This window comes from Helianthus annuus, chromosome 16, assembly GCF_002127325.2.
Source record: "Helianthus annuus cultivar XRQ/B chromosome 16, HanXRQr2.0-SUNRISE, whole genome shotgun sequence".
In the NCBI taxonomy this organism is placed as follows: domain Eukaryota; kingdom Viridiplantae; phylum Streptophyta; class Magnoliopsida; order Asterales; family Asteraceae; genus Helianthus; species Helianthus annuus.
Window position 1 is genome coordinate 133581426 of NC_035448.2, and position 18568 is coordinate 133599993.

The 18568-nt window shown below is 31.1% G+C and overlaps 1 pseudogene; it reads right to left on the minus strand.

Moving 5' to 3' along the window:
- Positions 1-7797: 7797 nt before the first annotated feature.
- LOC110919624 lies at positions 7798-8475 on the minus strand (annotated as a pseudogene).
- Between the last annotated feature and the right edge of the window lie 10093 nt (positions 8476-18568).

Consider the following 18568-nt stretch of genomic DNA (forward strand, 5'->3'; position numbering starts at 1 on the left):
AAATATTTTATAAAAATTTAATTTAACATGTTAAAAATTCTAAAAATGCTTAAAAACACACTCACATAATAGGTAAAAAAAATAACGAAACCGGGGAACCATGTTAAATATATAATAAAAATTCAATTTAACATGTTAAAAATTAATTTTTTCAATATCACTTTTGGGTCTTTTTCATATAAATCTATCTAGAAGCCTTTTTAATAAAAAAATTCAAAAAATGCTCAAAAGCCAATTAATAAAAGGTTAAAAAAATTTACAAACTGGGGAACCATGTATTTAACATAATAAATAAATTGTAAAAATAAATTTAACATGTTAAAAATCATTTTTTTCAAAAAAAAACGTTTTGGAGCTTTTACATATAAATACATCTAGAAGCCTTTTTATTAAAAAAAAAAGTTAAAAGCTTATAAAATTTCAAAAAAGCGCTTAAAAACAATTAAATAAAACGTAAAAAATTACAAAACCAGGGATCCATTTATTTAATATATGAAATATATTATAAAAATTTAATTTAACATGTTAACAATTAATTTTTCAAAAAGAAAATTCAAAGCTTTTGCATATAAATATATCTAGAAGCCCTTTTAATTAAAAAAATAAAAAAAAATGCTTAAAAACACAATAACATAAAAGGTAAAAAAATCAAGTTTAGTTGATCAAAGCAAAATTTTCTTTAACATGTTAAATTTATTTATTTTAATATTTTGAGCACGCATAAACTTCGCACAAAACTTTATTTTAGTATTTTATACTCTAATCCAAAAGTTAATATATAATATGGTCAAATAAAGTTAAATCGAACCTAGTAGATCAAGGCAAAACTCTCATTTAACATGATAAAGTTTAATGTACAAAACTTATTTTAACATGTTTGGTCAAATAAAGTCGAATCAAGTTTAGTTGATCAAAGCAAACTTTTCTTTAACATGTTAAATTTATTTATTTTAATGTTTTAAGCCCGCATAAATTCCACATAAAACTTTATTTTAGTATTTTATACTCTAATACAAAATTTAATATATAATTTGGTAAAACAAAGTTAAATCGAACCTAGTAGATCAAGGCAAACTCTCATTTAACATGATAAAGTTCATAATACAAAACTTATTTTAACATGTTTGGTCAAATAAAGTCGAATCAAGTTTAGTTGATCAATGCAAACTTTTCTTTAACTTGTTAAATGAATTTATTTTAATATTTTTAGCATGTATAAACTCCATACAAAACTTTATTTTAGCATTTTAAACTCTTATCCAGAATTTAATATATGGTTTGGTCAAATAAATTTAAATCGAACCTAGTAGAACAAGTCAACCTTTCATCATGTTAAAGTTTATTTAACAAAAATTATCTTAATATGTTTCTTCAAATAAAGTCAAATCAAGTTTAGCTGATCAATGCAAACGTTTTTTTTAACATGTTAAATTAATTTATTTTATTATTTTGATCCCGCATAGACTACACACAAAACTTTATTTAAGTATTTTGAACTCTAGGCCGAAATTCAATATATAATTTGGTTAAATAAAGTTGAATCATACCTAGTTGATCAATGCAAACTCTCATTTAACATGTTAAAGTTTATCGTACAAAAATTATTTTAACATGTTTGGTCAAATAAATTCCAATCGAGTTTAGTTGATCAATGTAAACACTCATTTAACATGTTAAATTTATTTATTTTAATATTTTAAGCCTGCATAAACTCCACACAAAACTTTATTTTAGTATTTTATACTCTAATCCAAAATTTAATATATAATTTGGTCAAATAGAGTTAAATCGAACCTAGTAGATCAAGGTAAACTCTCATTTAACATGATAAATTTTATTGTACAAAACTTATTTTAACATGTTTGGTCAAATAAAGTCGAATCAAGTTTAGTTGATCAATGCAAACTTTTCTTTAACATGTTAAATTAATTTATTTTAATATTTTGAGCCCGTACAAAATACACACAAAACTTTATTTTAATATTTTGGACTCTACGCCGAAATTCAATATATAATTTGGTTAAATAAAGTTGAATCACACCTAGTTGATCAATTTAAACTCTCATTTAACAGGTTAAAGTTTATCGTACAAAACTTATCTTAAAATGTTTGGTCAAATAAATTCGAATCGAGTTTAGTTGATCAATGTAAACGCTCATTTAACATGTTAGATTTATTTATTTTAATATTTTTAGTCAGCATAAACTCTACACAAAACTTTATTTTAGTTTTTTAAACTCTAATCCAAAATTTAATTTATAATTTTGTTAAATAAAGTTAAATCGAACCTAGTAGATCAAGGCAAACTCTTATTTAACATGATAAAGTCACTACAAGAAAACTGGGTTCTTAGTACGCACAAAAGCGTCCTAAAATGTTATTTTATAGGACCTTTCATTTAATAGGACCAACGGTAAAAGCGTTTCATGTAAAGGGGTCGTAATAAGTCCCGGAACTAAAAAAGCGTCCTAACATCTCAAATAAGATTATGAAACCAATTTTATGGTCGCGTAATATGTCTTTGAACAACCAAAATAGTGTTCTCATAAAAACATATTAGGACACTTTTACAATGTTCTATCATGTGTTTACATACTTTTAATCTTTTGATACACTTACAAGCGTCTTTAGAAATTAATTGATAGGACACTTATGATGTAACATTATAGCTAATTTAGTACCAAGAAAAGGGTCCTAATATACCAAATAAGATTATGAAACCAATTTTATGATCGCATAATATGTCTATAGACAACTTAAATAGCATCCTAAAAAGAACATATTAGGATACTTTTACAATGTTCTAATATGTGATTATTTACTTTTAATTTTTTGATACACATACAAGTGTACTTAAAAATTAATTTATAGGACCCTTATGATGTAACGTTATAGCCAATTTAATATCAAGAAAATGGTTCTAATATCCCAAATAAGATTATAAATTTTATAAACAGACCATCAACATATAAAATCCTAATAGTTATTGTATAACATCAACTAATGAAAGAATCATTATATTTCAAATAAGCATGTTCATAACAAAAACACTAACCATAAATAAGTTATAACATTATCTAACATAAAGTCTTAACATTTAACACAGAAATTAAAAGCAATTAAAGAAATAAGAAGCATAAAATCTTGAGTCATCGTGCGTCCTCAATCCTCATGGACTACCTACAAAAAAACCATCCATGTATAAGCATTAAGTTCCATGATATTAAAATTATTTGTATCACAAATTTAACAAATACATACCGAGATGAATGGATAGGGCCATGTGATGGATACACCAATACAATCTTTGATTGTAGAAAGTAAACCATATGGTCTTACCAAGTTTTCATCTTTTTATTGATACTTGAACGTTACCTCACACCATTCTGGTCCAATCTCTGTACCACCAACTAGATCATTTGGGTCCAAGCTCCGGACCCTTCCTCTTGCTACAATCTCGGTAGAGTTTATAATGCTTTAGAGTAAAACTTCATCTCCGACCTAGATTTTATTTTTCAAGAAATATTTATTAAACTCTAGATTTTATAATGCTTTAATGTGTATGGCGTAGGATTGATGTGTGCTTGAAAAATAAAATACTGGAATCAGACATGTATCAAATTAGATTAAAATAAAATATAAATTTATTTTACCTTTTGACACTTAGTTATGACGACCAATATGAAACCGATTATCAAAATTTATTTGACCCATAAATAGCCAGAAGTGATGTTATTAATCCAAACACCCTGTTAACTTATGCTACATTTGGCATAACTACTTGCGCATTCATTTAATAGTAGATTTGTTCATTTCATACACATAGTTATCAATAGCGAACATAGCGTTCGCTATCGTGCGCTTCGTAGCGAATCAACCATATCTTGCAATATGTTAGTTAGCGACTCCATAGCGTGATTATAGCGGGATTCCGACCACCAATTCCGAATCTGGTGCTGTAATTTCTGCCGGAAACCTCTCAGAAGTCAGTAGGAAGAAGCGAAAAAGAAAAAGGGCGGTTGTGTTCTGTTTTTAGCTTTTTAGGGTCAAATAAATTTTTGGATTGTAACCTTTAACCCCTCTATCTTTTCACTAGTTAACATATAATTTTGCAGTTTGAGTTATAACTTTGATTTAAAAAAAAAAAAAACCTTTCATTATTAACTTATTTGAAGTTACCACTTGGGTCGTAGCCCAGTGGTAAGAAGCAAAGCTTCTTTGGAGAAGACCCAAGTTCTAATCTTGAGCAACACGTAATTTGGAAGTAGTGTGGTGAGTGTGTGTCTAGCTTTTAAACAAAAACTAATTTGCAATAGGTTACAAAACAACGATTAACAATTTCAAAATTCTATACCTGTTTTGGTAAAATAAGCCTATTGATTGTTTTGCTCAATTATGAAGCATTTGCATATGCTAACAAAACCTAAACTTCACATTATCTATTTAAAAATCCATTTTTGTTGTAGTGAGTTTATTGTACAAAACTTATTTTAACATGTTTAGTCAAATAAAGTAGAAGCAAGTTTAGTTGATCAATGCAAACTTTTCTTTAACATGTTAAATTAATTTAGTTTAATATTTTTAGCCTGTATAAACTACATACAAAACTTTATTTTAGTATTTTAAACTCTTATCCAGAATTTAATATATAATTTGGTCAAATAAATTTAAATCGAACCTAGTAAAACAAGTCAACCTTTCATCATGTTAAAGTTTATTGTACAAAAATTATCTTAATATGTTTGTTCAAATAAAGTCACATGAAGTTTAGCTGATCAATGCAAACGTTTTTTTAACATGTTAAATTAATTTTTTATTATTTTTAGCCCGCATAGACTACACACAAAACTTTATTTAAGTATTTTGAACTCTAAGCCGAAATTCAATATATAATTTGGTTAAATAAAGTTGAATCGCACCTAGTTGATTAACGCAAACTCTCATTTAACATGTTAAAGTTTATCATACAAAAATTATTTTAACATGTTTGGTCAAATAAACTCCAATCGAGTTTAGTTGATCAATGTAAACGCTCATTTAACATGTTAAATTTATTTATTTTAATATTTTAAGCCCGCATAAACTCCACACAAAACTTTATTTTTGTATTTTATCCTCTATCCCAAAATTTAATATATAATTTGGTCAAATAGAGTTAAATCGAACCTAGTAGATCAAGGCAAACTCTCATTTAACATGATAAAGTTTATTGTACAAAACTTATTTTAACATGTTTGGTCAAATAAAGTCGAATCACGTTTAGTTGATCAATGCAAACTTTTCTTTAACATGTTAAATTAATTTATTTTAATATTTTGAGTCTGCATAAACTACACACAAAACTTTATTTTAATATTTTGGACTCTACACCGAAATTCGATATATAATTTGGCTAAATAAAGTTGAATCACACCTAGTTGATCAATTTAAACTCTCATTTAACATTTATCGTACAAAACTTATCTTAAAATGTTTGGTCAAATAAATTCGAATCGAGTTTAGTTGATCAATTTAAACGCTCATTTAACATGTTAGATTTATTTATTTTAATATTTTTAGCCGGCATAAACTCTACACAAAACTTTATTTTAGTATTTTAAACTCTAATGAAAAATGTAATTGGTCAAATAAAGTTAAATTGAATCTTGTAGATCAAGGCAAACTCTTATTTAACGTGTTAAAGTTTATTGTACAAAACTTATTTTAACATGTTTGGTCAAATAAAGTCGAATCAAGTTTAGTTGATCAATGCAAACTTTGCTTGAAAATGTTAAATTAATTTATTTTAATATTTTGAGCCCACATAAACTCCATTCAAAACTTTATTTTAGTATTTTAAACTCTTATCCAGAATTTAATATATAATTTGGTCAAATAAATTTAAATCGAACCTAATAGAACAAGTCAACCTTTCATCATGTTAAAATTTATTGTACAAAACTTATCTTAATATGTTTGTTCAAATAAAATCAAATCAAGTTTAGCTGATCAATGCAACCGTCTTTTTAACATGTTAAATTAATTTATTTTATTATTTTGAGCCCGCATAGACTACACACAAAACTTTATTTAAGTAATTTGAACTCTAGGCCGAAATTCAATATATAATTTGGTTAAATAAAGTTGAATCGCACCTAGTTAATCAACTCAAACTCTCATTTTAGATGTTAAAATTTATCGTACAAAAATTATTTTAACATGTTTGGTCAAATAATTTTCAATCAAGTTTAGTTGATCAACGTAAACGCTCATTTAACATGTTAAATTAAGTTATTTTAATATTTTAAGCCCACATAAACTCCACAAAAAACCTTACTTTAGTATTTTATACTCTATTCCAAAATTTAATATATAATTTGGTCAAATAAAGTTAAGTCGAACCTTGTAGATCAAGGAAAACTCTCATTTAACATTTTAAGTTTATCGGACAAAACTTATCTTATCATGTTTGGTCCAATAAATTCGAATCGAGTTTAGTTGATCAATGTAAACGCTCATTTAACATGTTAGATTTATTTATTTTAATATTTTTAGCCAGCATAAACTCTACACAAAACTTTATTGTTGTATTTTAAACTCTAATCCAAAATTTAATTCATAATTTGGTCAAATAAAGTAAAATCGAACCTTGTAGATCAAGGCAAACTCTCATTTAACGTGTTAAAGTTTATTGTACAAAACTTATTTTAACATGTTTGGTCAAATAAAGTTGAATCAAGTTTAGTTGATCAATGCAAACTTTTCTTTAACATGTTAAATAAATTATTTTAATATTTTGAGCTCGCATAAACTCCATACAAAACTTTATTTTAGTATTTTAAACTCTTATCCATAATTTAATATATAATTTGGTCAAGTAAATTAAAATCGAACCTAGTAGAACAAGTCAACCTTTCATCATGTTAATGTTTATTGTAGAAAACTTATTTTAATATGTTTGTTCAGATAAAGTCAAATCAAGTTTAGTTGATCAATGCAAACGTTTTTTTAACATGTTAAATTAATTTATTTTATTATTTTGGGCCCGCATAGACTGTACACAAAACTTTATTTAAGTATTTTGAACTTTAGGTCGAAATTCAATATATAATTTGGTTAAATAAAGTTGAATCGCACCTAGTTGATCAACGCAAACTCTCATTTAACTTGTTAAAGTTTATCGTACAAAAATTATTTTAACATGTTTGGTCAATTAATTTTCAATCGAGTTTAGTTGATCAAGGAAAACACTCATTTAACATGTATCTTTTAGCCTGCTCCTGAAAATTCAACATGTATTCCATGTATCAAATGTACACTCGCCATACCAGCATTATCCAGTCGAGAATTTGACCCATTTAGCTATGAACAAAACCCAAAAACATCTTAATTGCATGAGTTAGAAGCTGCCCTAAATTAAAAAAAAATAAAAAAATGAGCCCAAAGAGGAGGGCACTGCATATACCATATAATTAAATAGGAACTACAACTATCACTCACTACACTCGGCCTTATAAGATTACGGACACGGTTTGCTAAATATTGGGTTGTCACATGCTGGAGACCTAATAAGCAGTGTCATTAGCCCTCTAATACGAGGATTCCCAGTAGGGGTGCAAACGAGCCGAGATACTCGAGCTCAGTTTGAAAAAATCTTGAATGAGATGAGCTTAAACAAGCTCGAGCCCGAGCCTAAAAACAAGCTCGTTTAGTAAACGAGCCCAAGCCTGAGCATTGCTAATCGACTGAGGTAACAGAATAAAAACATGCACATAATATGTTAATGACACTTTTCTCAGGTTTTAAGTCAATTAAAATTCAATATTTGACAGAGGTGACATTCTTAAGAAGCATGTCAACATCATCTGAAATTATACCAGCTTTTGTCTTTAGATTTTGAATCTTTGCCTCGGTTTCCTTCTCAAGACCTTTCACATTATCACCCGAATCTCCACCAGTCTGTTGGGGATTTCAAATACTTTAGGCAAAACATTTAGTATAATTACTGCTTAGTCTAGGGTGTGCACATGTCGGGTTTACCCTCTAACCGTACCATAACCGAAGGTGTCAGTTATGGGTAACTTCCAACAAGTCAACTCCATGTAAACGGTTTGGTTAATGATTGTTTTTACCCTCTTTGCCGTTTCCAACTTCTATTCTCTTATCAACCAAAAAATGAACAGTTCTTTTTAATAATTTTTATTTGTAACATACCTCTGTAAGTTTTCTCTGATAACCGGCTTCCATTTAAGCACGAAATTCTGCAACCTCCATATCTGCCTCCTCTTTGGCCTATTAGCCATGCCAATTTTGCTGAAACCAGGAAAAGGATGAAGTTTGGTCAATCTCCATAGCAAAAAAAAAAGTAAAAAAAAAGTTAATAAAAGGATGAAATGATTAAACGTGACCGTCGTGTGCATCATTCAAAATTTGTTGAGCCTCTTTCTCTGCGGTTAACAACAGTTGAATTCCAATTTGTCCCCTACTCACATCCATGTCAACTAAGTGTTGACACACCACGACGGCTGCATTGCAAGACCCTAAGATATCACAAACAACAAAAGAAGCCCATTTCAATTATTATGAATCTACGTAGTTTTTCAGTCACAGCTACGCGCATACGTAGAATTTTTCTAATATAAATAAGTCTCTGCAAATGAGACCTAACCTATAAAGTATAGTTGCATGTAATAAAATCAATATATATGCCCTTGCAACAGCAACAAACTTATTGTGCATGAGGCGTGAGACGGTTAAGAAAGTGCATCAGGGGCTTAAGGCGTCCCCTCATGTACTTTTTGGTCAAAACCGGGGGCTTTAGGAGTGTAAAAACAACCAAAGGGAGGAAGAAATTATGCAAGGTTTACTATACAAAAAGGTTGATCTGCAAAGCAGACGGGAGATACGCAACACAACTACTGGATGTAACTAAAGCTTTTCTAGTTTCACACAGAGCAATGCTTTGAAAACAAATTATAATATGTTGCAAATTAAAAGCAAAATATCTAAGGTGATAATTTCCCCTAATTTATGCATATAAATGCTAAACATATGATGACAATGGCCTTCAACCATTAATATCTATGTACATAACGTTCAATATAACGATTCATATGAGGTAACGAGATTATATAGACGTTTACGTTTCTCAGCATGAATCATGATCACATACACAATAACTACAGAGTTCTAGATCATTTCAATCTTGCTAAGGTTTTTAAATCCAATGACACACAATACAGGGAAAGATGGAATCATAATTCACTAGTCCAGCTAGAAATGGTTTGCCTTGTTTAACTTCTGGTTGTTTTACATGTTAAATAATTTCAATTTAGCATGTTAAATATTTTATTGATACAAATATGTATGAAACTCCATATCAAATAAAAGAAATCGAGTTTAAATCCATTTTTTTTAAGAATCTGCAACTAATACTCATAAAACCCTAAAAATCGAGTTCCAATTAGCAAAACTAGAAAGTGAAATAAGATTTAGAATTATTTGATACAAAATTAATCGTTAAATTAAATCTATGAAATCCGTATGAACGAATTGATCGTAAACTAATATCCATAAAACCCTAGAAATTGAGTTCAAATCGGCAAAACTAGAATATGAAATTAAATTTCGATTTACCTCATACAAAATTGATTGTTAAATAAGTGAAATCGGCATGAACGAACTGGTCACGATCTATGAAATCCTGTTGAAGAACCTGATTTGAGAGAAAATCTATGAAGATCTCTGTCGTGAAAGACCGTCGTGTAACTCCACCGTGAAATTCTGCAGTAGGATTTGAGTTTGATAGCCTAATGAGTTTTGTTTTAAAGTTGGACAAAAATACCCTTGGTTCCCCAGTTCCCCACTTTTTTGGTGTTCCCCAATGAACTCTCCCCTATATATATATATATATATATATATATATATATATATATATAAAAGAGATTTTAAATGAGAACGCTAAATATTGTGAGAACCGTGAGAACAAATGAAAAAACCGCAAGAACTTAGTCAAAAACAATTCAAATTCATATTTTTTTTTCTACGCACATCATTATTATTCGAATACAATGTTAGAAATTTAATTTACACGTTTAAATATACGTGAATTCGTAAATAAAGAAAATTTACACATGTGTAAGTTTCTCATTTACACATGTGTAAATCTGTTATATTTACACATGTGTAAAAAATCTAAAAAGAGTTATTTTGAAACGAGAAAATGAATTACTTGATGTTATAAATTATTTTTTTGATGTTGTATCTTAATTACAATGAGGTTTGTATTAAAAAAAATTGGTTTTGATTGGTTTTTTTGATTCGTTCTCACGGTTCTCGCAATATTTAGTGTTCTCAAGATAACCATCATATATATAGGGGAGGGTTTAAATGAGAACGCTAAATATTGTGAGAACCGTGAGAACAAATGAAAAAACCATGAGAACTTGGTCAAAAACAATTCAAATTCAAAATTTTTTTCTACACTTATCATTATTATTTGAATACAATGTTAGAAATTCAATTTACACGTTTAAATTTACGTGAATTCATAAATAAAGAAAATTTACACATGTGTAAGTTTGCCATTTACACATGTGTAAATATGCTATATTTACACATGTGTAAAAAATCTAAAAAGAATGATTTTGAAATGAGAAATGAATTATTTGATGTTATAAATTCTTATTTTGATGTTGTATCTTAATTACAATGAGGTTTGTATAAAAAAAAATTGGTTTTGATTGGTTTTTTCATTCGTTCTCACGGTTCTCGCGATATTTAGCGTTCTCAAGATAACCCATATATACATATATATAGGGGAATGTTATTTTGAGAACGCTAAATATTGCGACAACCGTGAGAACGAATGAAAAACCATTCAATAACCAATTTTTTCAATACAAATCTCATTGTAATTAAAATACAACATCAAAAAAATAATTTACAACATCAGATAATTCAATTTTCCTCTCAAAATTACTCTTTTTAGATTTTTTACACATGTATAAATATAACAAATTTACACATGTGTAAATGGCGAACTTACACATTTGTTAATTTTCTTTATTTACGAATTCACGTGAATTTAAACATCTAAAGTAATTTTCTAACATGGTATTCGAATAATAATGTTAGGCGTAAAAAATTTTGAATTTGAATTGTTTTCGACCAAGTTTTCACGGGTTTTTCATTCATTCTCACGTTTCTCGCAATATTTAGCGTTCTCATTTAAACCTTCTCATGCATACATATACTTTTGAGTCATCAAAAGTTTTTTGTTTTTACTTTTAGCCACATGACATATAGGAATACTTTCTTTTATTTTTATAAATCAAATACAAAATATAAATAACTATAATTATATACCTAAATAAATTTTTTCTATGTATGGGTAAAAAATGTGTGTTATATTTTCTATATTATTTTTACCTTTTTTAATATTTATAGCTTAATATGATATTTTTGTATTATATCATACTATATATTAAAGAGCATCATGTAGCTACAATATCAAATGTCCTTTCTATGTTTCTTTTAATTATAAGAATGTCACGTAGCACTTGCATATTAACTTTTTATGTAATTTACACATTTTGAATGACATTTGTAATTCTCGCACAATTTTTTTTTTTTTTGTTTTATGTATTGACAACCAATGTTTTTGTTCTTATACTTTTGCCCCCTTAGCTTTGTTAGTTTTTTTTTAAACCATCTCACAAGAGTTCTTTTATTTTATTTTGTTTTATATTTTGACCACCAAGGGTTTGGTTCTTACACTTTTAGCGGCTACATTTATTTCTTTCTTTCTTTTTCCTTTTTTTAAGTTTCAAATTAGCCTTGTACATTATAATAAATTACGTCTTTAACTTTATAGTTTTATTTTCCTTTTATAACTTTCATTCGTTAGTTTTTTTACATAAAAATAAATAAGCGATATAATTTTTTTTTGGAAACGGTTCAACACCACGTCACCCCCACCATTTTTTCCGTCCGTTGTTCGGGTCGCAACACCTGTTCATTCATTCAAAGGACATGTTCTTCCATTTAAAAACCTAAATTTGAACCCTCAAATTTTATTTATATAAAAACTAGTCAGACATTATTTAAACTCACTTCAACTTTAAACACAATTATCAAAAATTACTAATAGCCTTTTTCTTCATGTTTTCTTAACTCAATACGAAAATATATAGTTTTTTTGGACAATAAACTTGGTAGGGGCAGAGAATTTTTAGGCAAAATAATTGACGGGAGCGAACCTATATAATTTTAAAATTTTCGAATGAAAATCGGAAAAACTACACCACTAAACCAAATATTGGTTAAGACGGGTGCACCCTCTTGCCCCTTAAAAACTCTGTTTCTGGGCTTGGTTTCGTGATTGAAAATCACCAAACTTAAGCCTAAACATATTTACGAATTTACGTAAATTTAAACATCTAAGTTAAATTTCTAACACGTTATTCGAATAATAATGTTAAGCGTAAAAAAATTGAATTTGAGTTGTTTTTGATCAAGTTCTCACAGTTTTTTCATTCATTCTCACATTTCTCGCAATATTTAGCATTATCATTTAAACATTCCCCTACATGATGCTAACTATAGTAATTTTACTTTTGAGTCACCAAAAGTTTTTTGTTTTTACTTTATCCACATGACACATAGGAATATTTTCTTTTATTTTTATAAATCAAATACAAAATATAAATAACTATAATTATATACCTAAATAATTTTTTTTCTATGTATGTTAAAAAGATGTGTGTTATATTTTCTGTTTTTTTTTTTTTTTTTGAATATTTATAGCTTATTCTGATATCTTTATATTATATCATACTATATATATTAAAGAGAATCATGTTGCTACAATAACAAATGTCCTCTCTATGTTTCTTCTAATTATAAGAATGTCACCTAAACTTGCATATCAACTTTTTCTCTTTATGACATTCGTGTAATTTACACATTTTAAATGACATTTGTAATTCTCACACAATTTTTTTGTTTTATGTATTGAACACCAATATTTTGGTTCTTATACTTTTGTCCTCTCAACTTTTGTTAGTTTTTTTTTAAACCATCTCACAAGAGTTCTTTTGTTTTGTTTTATATTTTGACCACCAAGGTTTTGGTTCTTACACTTTTAGCGGCTACATTTCTTTCTTTCTTTCTTTTTTTAAGTTTCAAATTAGCCTTGTACATTATAATAAATTACGTCTTTAGCTTGATAGTTTTATTTTCCTTTTATAACTTTCATTCGATAGTTTTTTTACATAAAAATAAATACGCGATATAATTTACCAATAAAAAACCCTAGGGATGGGCGATCGCCGACCTCCTCCCAAAGTCATCCCCGATCATATTCAACGTCGAATTACCAAGTTTTTTGTGACGAATCTTCCTGATAAATACAGCGGTAATGATTTGGCTCAGTTTGTTCGTGAGTTTGGCCATATTTTTTATCTTTACATTGCGAGAAAAAGAGACAACAGAAGTAATCGTTTTAGTTTTATTTCTATGTTGGATGTTAAAGATAAAGAGGATTTACTTAAAAGTTTACGTAAGATTCGTATGGGAGACTGTCATTTATGGTTTAGCGTGGCTCGTTTTGTACTAGAAGATGGTGAGATTAGGAATGATAATGATACTGTTCAAAACAAGTCCAACGTCCATGGTCCGGCATATAATGTTGTACGTGAGAATGGAGAAGCTAAGAATCCGATATGGAATGAAGGTGATTTGTCGTTTAGAGATAAGCTTCTGGGTATTAAGATGGAGAATTCTTCCAAAACGATTTGGATTTCGGATCATATTAGTGCTTTTTCAGGCGTGCATGGGAAAGCAATTATAGCGCGTATGGTTGATTTAGATGCTCTCAAGAAGGTTAAAAAGATCATGCACGAGTTATGTCCGTCTTATAGTAAGATCCAATATGTGGGAGGCCTTGATGTGCTCGTTACTTTTGAAGAAGAAGAAATTGCAGTGGCTGTACGAGAAGAGGCTCGGTTGTTAACAGAGTGTTTTTCAAGGGTTGAGTTCTGGTAGGGTCAAGTAGTGGGATTTGAACGACTCGCATGGATTAAAGTACAAGGTATTCCTCTTAATTTACTATCGAATGAAGTTATTGATTCGGTGGCCAATCTTTTTGGGAAGGTATTGCATAAAGCAAATAGGTCAGAATCCGATAATGATTTGTCTGTCGAATACGTCGGTATTTTGACCGGGGAGGGGAAGAGAATTTCAGAGGAAGTAGTGTTGCATTGGAAGGATAGGAAATTCCGTGTCTGGGTAATGGAAGAATTGGGAGATTGGGTGCCTGAGCTAATTGATGAACTTAGTCAACAGTCGAATTGTGTTGCGGATGATTCAGTGACGAAGTCGCCGGACATAGAGAACGATGGGAGGGACGAGGGCAGTCAACCGGTTGAGGTAGAGTCAAACGAAGGAAATAATGGTGCAATGAATGTTGAGGATTTTGTGGCTATGAATGAAGATCAATCTTCTCCTTTGATCGAGCATCGGGTGCAAAATGAGAGGAATGATGGAGATAATTTCACTCCAGCGGTCAACTTTCCTTTTGACCAACTCATGGAGAATAATAACACATCGGTTTCAAAACAAGTGAATAAAAGAAAAAAGTTCAAAAAGCTGAAAGGATTGGGCCGGTCCAGTAGGTCCTACTCTTCTAGTCTGGAAAAAATTAAGATAGGCAAGAAGCCCAAGTTGTCTAAAAAGGATTTATTTGGTCTTAACAAACTTTTGGGTCTGGTAGATGAGTCTGATCAAACAGAATCCTTTAACTCTGTTAATTCTGAAACTAGTAAATCGGCTGAAATAGACTTGAACTCCATAACTGTATTGAAAGACCATAACTCGCTAGTTCAAAGTCATAGAATTAATGGTGATTTTAACGATCCTCCAGCAGAGTCTTCTGCGGGAAACGGAATTGTTGAACAAGGAGTTGAAGCTCAAGACAATGATCATAATCTTATTCCAGAAGAACATAAAGCAGAGATCGAAGCTACGAAAGAGTTGGGAGGAAAATTGGGTGTTTGTCTTGAAAGGTATGATGGCTTAATTAGCAAATCGATTACAAAATAAGGATTACAGATTGGTAAATCATGAATATTTTGTCGATTAACATATGTGGGGTTGGTATTTCTGGTAAAGGGGGCTAGATTAAAAGACTTAGGAATGAGTTTGGGGTGTCGTTTATTAGGATGCAGGAAACGATGAGTGGGGAGGTTCAGGAGGGTATTTTATCCGGTTTTTGGGGAGGTTTAGGGTTCGAGTTCGAAGTTGTTCATTTGAATGGTCACTCCGGGGGTATTGTCAATTTGTGGGATCCTAAGGTATTCAAGAAAGACAACGTTATAAAAGATGGGAATTTTCTGTGTATGTCGGGTGTTTTGACTGATGGGGCGAACCGGGTTAACATTATTAATGTGTATGCCCCGCAGAGTAATGGGGATAAAAGGGAGTTATGGGGTAGGTTGAAAGAGGTTATTCTTGCGGGTCAAGGCTGGTGGATAGTTATGGGAGATTTTAACGCGGTTAGATATGCAGAAGAAAGAAAAAACTCGGTTTTTGATACGATATGTGCGAGGGATTTTAATGAGTTCATTTTTTGTCTTCGGGAGTACAATCTTAAAGGTTTGAAATATACATGTTTGGTCACTAGAAGGGGTGTGTGCAAATTGGGCAGAATTGACAGGATGTTCGTGTGCTCGGAGGTGTTTAATAAATGGCCAAATGCTTGTGTCCGAGCTTTACATAGGGAGATGTCTGATCATTCTCCGCTGGTTTTGTCTTTGGTAGATAATAACTTTGGCCATAAACCTTTTTGCTGGTTCGACTCGTGGCTTGATTTCCCTGAATGTGTTGAGTTGATCAAATCGGTGTTAGGTGAAGAAGGGATACAAGGTCCGGCTGATGCTAGGTTCTTCTCCAAGCTCAAACGGCTTCGACTTAAGTTGAAAGATTGGAGCTACAAACACCGGAAAAAAGAGGATGCGGATTTGATTGTTCTCAAGATCGAAAAAGAGGAATACGAGTCAATTATGGAGACTAGGGAGTTAGACGAAGCTGAAATGTGGATTTGGTTAGAATGTCGGAAAAAGATTGAAGAAATTGAGATAAGGAGAGTCCGAGATATTCAACAAAAATCACGGGTTAAGTGGGCCTCGTTTGGTGATGAAAATTCGGCTTTTTTCCATGGTGTTGTTAATGGGAGAAAGGCGAGGAACTCTATTCCAGGTTTGGTTATAAATGGTGAATGAGTTTCGAAACCGGCTTTGGTGAAGAGAGAGGTGTTGAAGTTTTTTCGAAATCATTTTCGTGAAGAAATTAATTTACGGCCTGCTTTGGTGTGTGAGGATATCAATTAAGTCAAAGATGCTGATTGTGCTTCTCTGGCTCAGGCTTTCTCATTAGTATAAATCAAGAACGCGGTCTTTGAATGTGGCTCTACAAAAGCCCCAGGTCCGGACGGTTTTAATTTTGGCTTTGTGAAATATTTTTGGGAGATGTTGGAAACTGATTTCGGATTGATTCTTGAGGAGTTTCATTCGACAGGCTCCATTTCTGTTGGCTGCAACTCGGCTTTCATATCGTTAATTCCCAAGGGTAAATCTCCTCTCGATCTTAAGGACTATCGGCCTATCACTCTCATTGGTATGGTTAGCAAAGTAATTTCAAAAATTCTTGCTAATTGTATTAAGAGGGTTATGGGAGATGTTATATCGGAAACTCAAACGGCGTTTTTAAAAGATCGGTTTATCCTGGATGGCCCGTTAATGGTAAATGAAGCTTTAGAATGTTTAAAAAAGCGTAAAAGAAAGGTGTTTCTCTTAAAAATAGATTTCGAGAAGGCATACAACAACGTTAACTGGAACTTCTTGATTTCTGTGTTAGAACAAATGGGTTTTCAGCCTAAATGGTGTTTGTGGATTAGAGGTATTCTTACTTCCGCTCGGGCTTCAATTCTGGTCAATGGTTCGCCTACCTTTGACTTTAAATGTGAAAAAGGTCTTCGCCAAGGTGATCCTCTGTCCCCGTTTCTCTTTGTTATTGTTATGGAGACGCTTTCCTGGATGTTGAATAAAGCAAAGGAGGTGGGTGAATTTAGTGGTGTGACTTTCTCGGGTAATGAGGTTAGTTTTTCTCACCTTTTTTACGCCGATGATGCTTTGATTATTGGAGAGTGGTCCCATGAGAACTTAAAGAAAACGGCTCGAATACTTCGTGTCTTTTACTTGTGTTCGGGTCTTCGTATTAATCTTAACAAGTCTAACTTGTTTGGGGTTGGTACGGAAGATTGGGAAGTTGACAATATGATGGAGGTCTTGGGGTGTAAAAGGGGTGTGATACCGTTTGAGTATTTGGGGATTAAAGTGGGAGCGAATATGAACCGTGTTAATAATTGGTTGCCAATTGTGGACATAGTTAAATCGCGGCTTAGTTCGTGGAAAGCCAACACTTTATCTATGGGTGGTAGACTCATTCTTATTAAATCGGTTCTTGAAAATCTTCCGATTTATTATTTTTCACTTTATAAAGCTCCCTTGGCGGTGATAGAGCAATAGAAGGGGTTATGAGAATATTCTTATGGGCGGGGTTGATCGGAGTGTCGCGCTCCGGTCAAAGATAATATTTATATACCCTAATTACCCTTAACAAATAGCTAGTGGTAGCAAGGGGTCGAACCACGAAGAGTATGTGGTTTGTGTGTGGATTTGATTGAATTATGAATAGATGCCACTTTTATGAAGCTTGCTATATTGTTTTTGTATATTTTTGTTTGATTGAAAGATGTAAGTTGAAATTACTAAAGTGATTAACTAAATTAACTACTAACTGCAAAAAGTGGAAATGATTGTTTAAACAATAATAAGAAAACAAGGCTCACACCCGGTTTCAACAATTGCAAGACCTAGGGTTACTATGTATTTTAATTAGCTTTACTTGAAATAGTTCGTTAACGGGTCGCAATCACAAAGCTTAGGTGTCAATCGCTATCAACGTTGTAAACAACGGACCATGATACACTTCATTACTTTGGACTAACAAATCCTACCAAAAGACAAAGCATAAATACGTGCATTCATTTCACAAAGTCAAATTTAATCATTCACTCGACAATTTGCAAATTCAATACCAACGTAGGACAATTGTCTAAGATTCAAACGCAATTCAAGTTGTCACAAAACAATCAACAAAACATAGTAAACCCTAAATCTTACAAAAGTCTACACCGGGGTGAAACCTCCAAGAAATTAGCCGCTCATGGTGTAAACGGTACAATCAACGGATGCACAAGACTTCAATTGGATCATCTTGGAGCTTGAGGATGGATGGTGGAATGATTAGGGTTTGGAAACGGTTGGTGGTGATGGATGGATTGAAGGTGGTAGAATGGTTGTGATGATGATGAACTAGGGTTTGGAATCAAGAAGATGATGGTGCCTTTGTTCTTGATTCCGGATGTAGAAGTGATGGATGATGGATTGGTGATGAGATCTCGCTGAATAATGGCTCCAAGTTGTGTTTTCAAACTCAAAACTAGGTGTAACTCCCGAATTGAATGAGC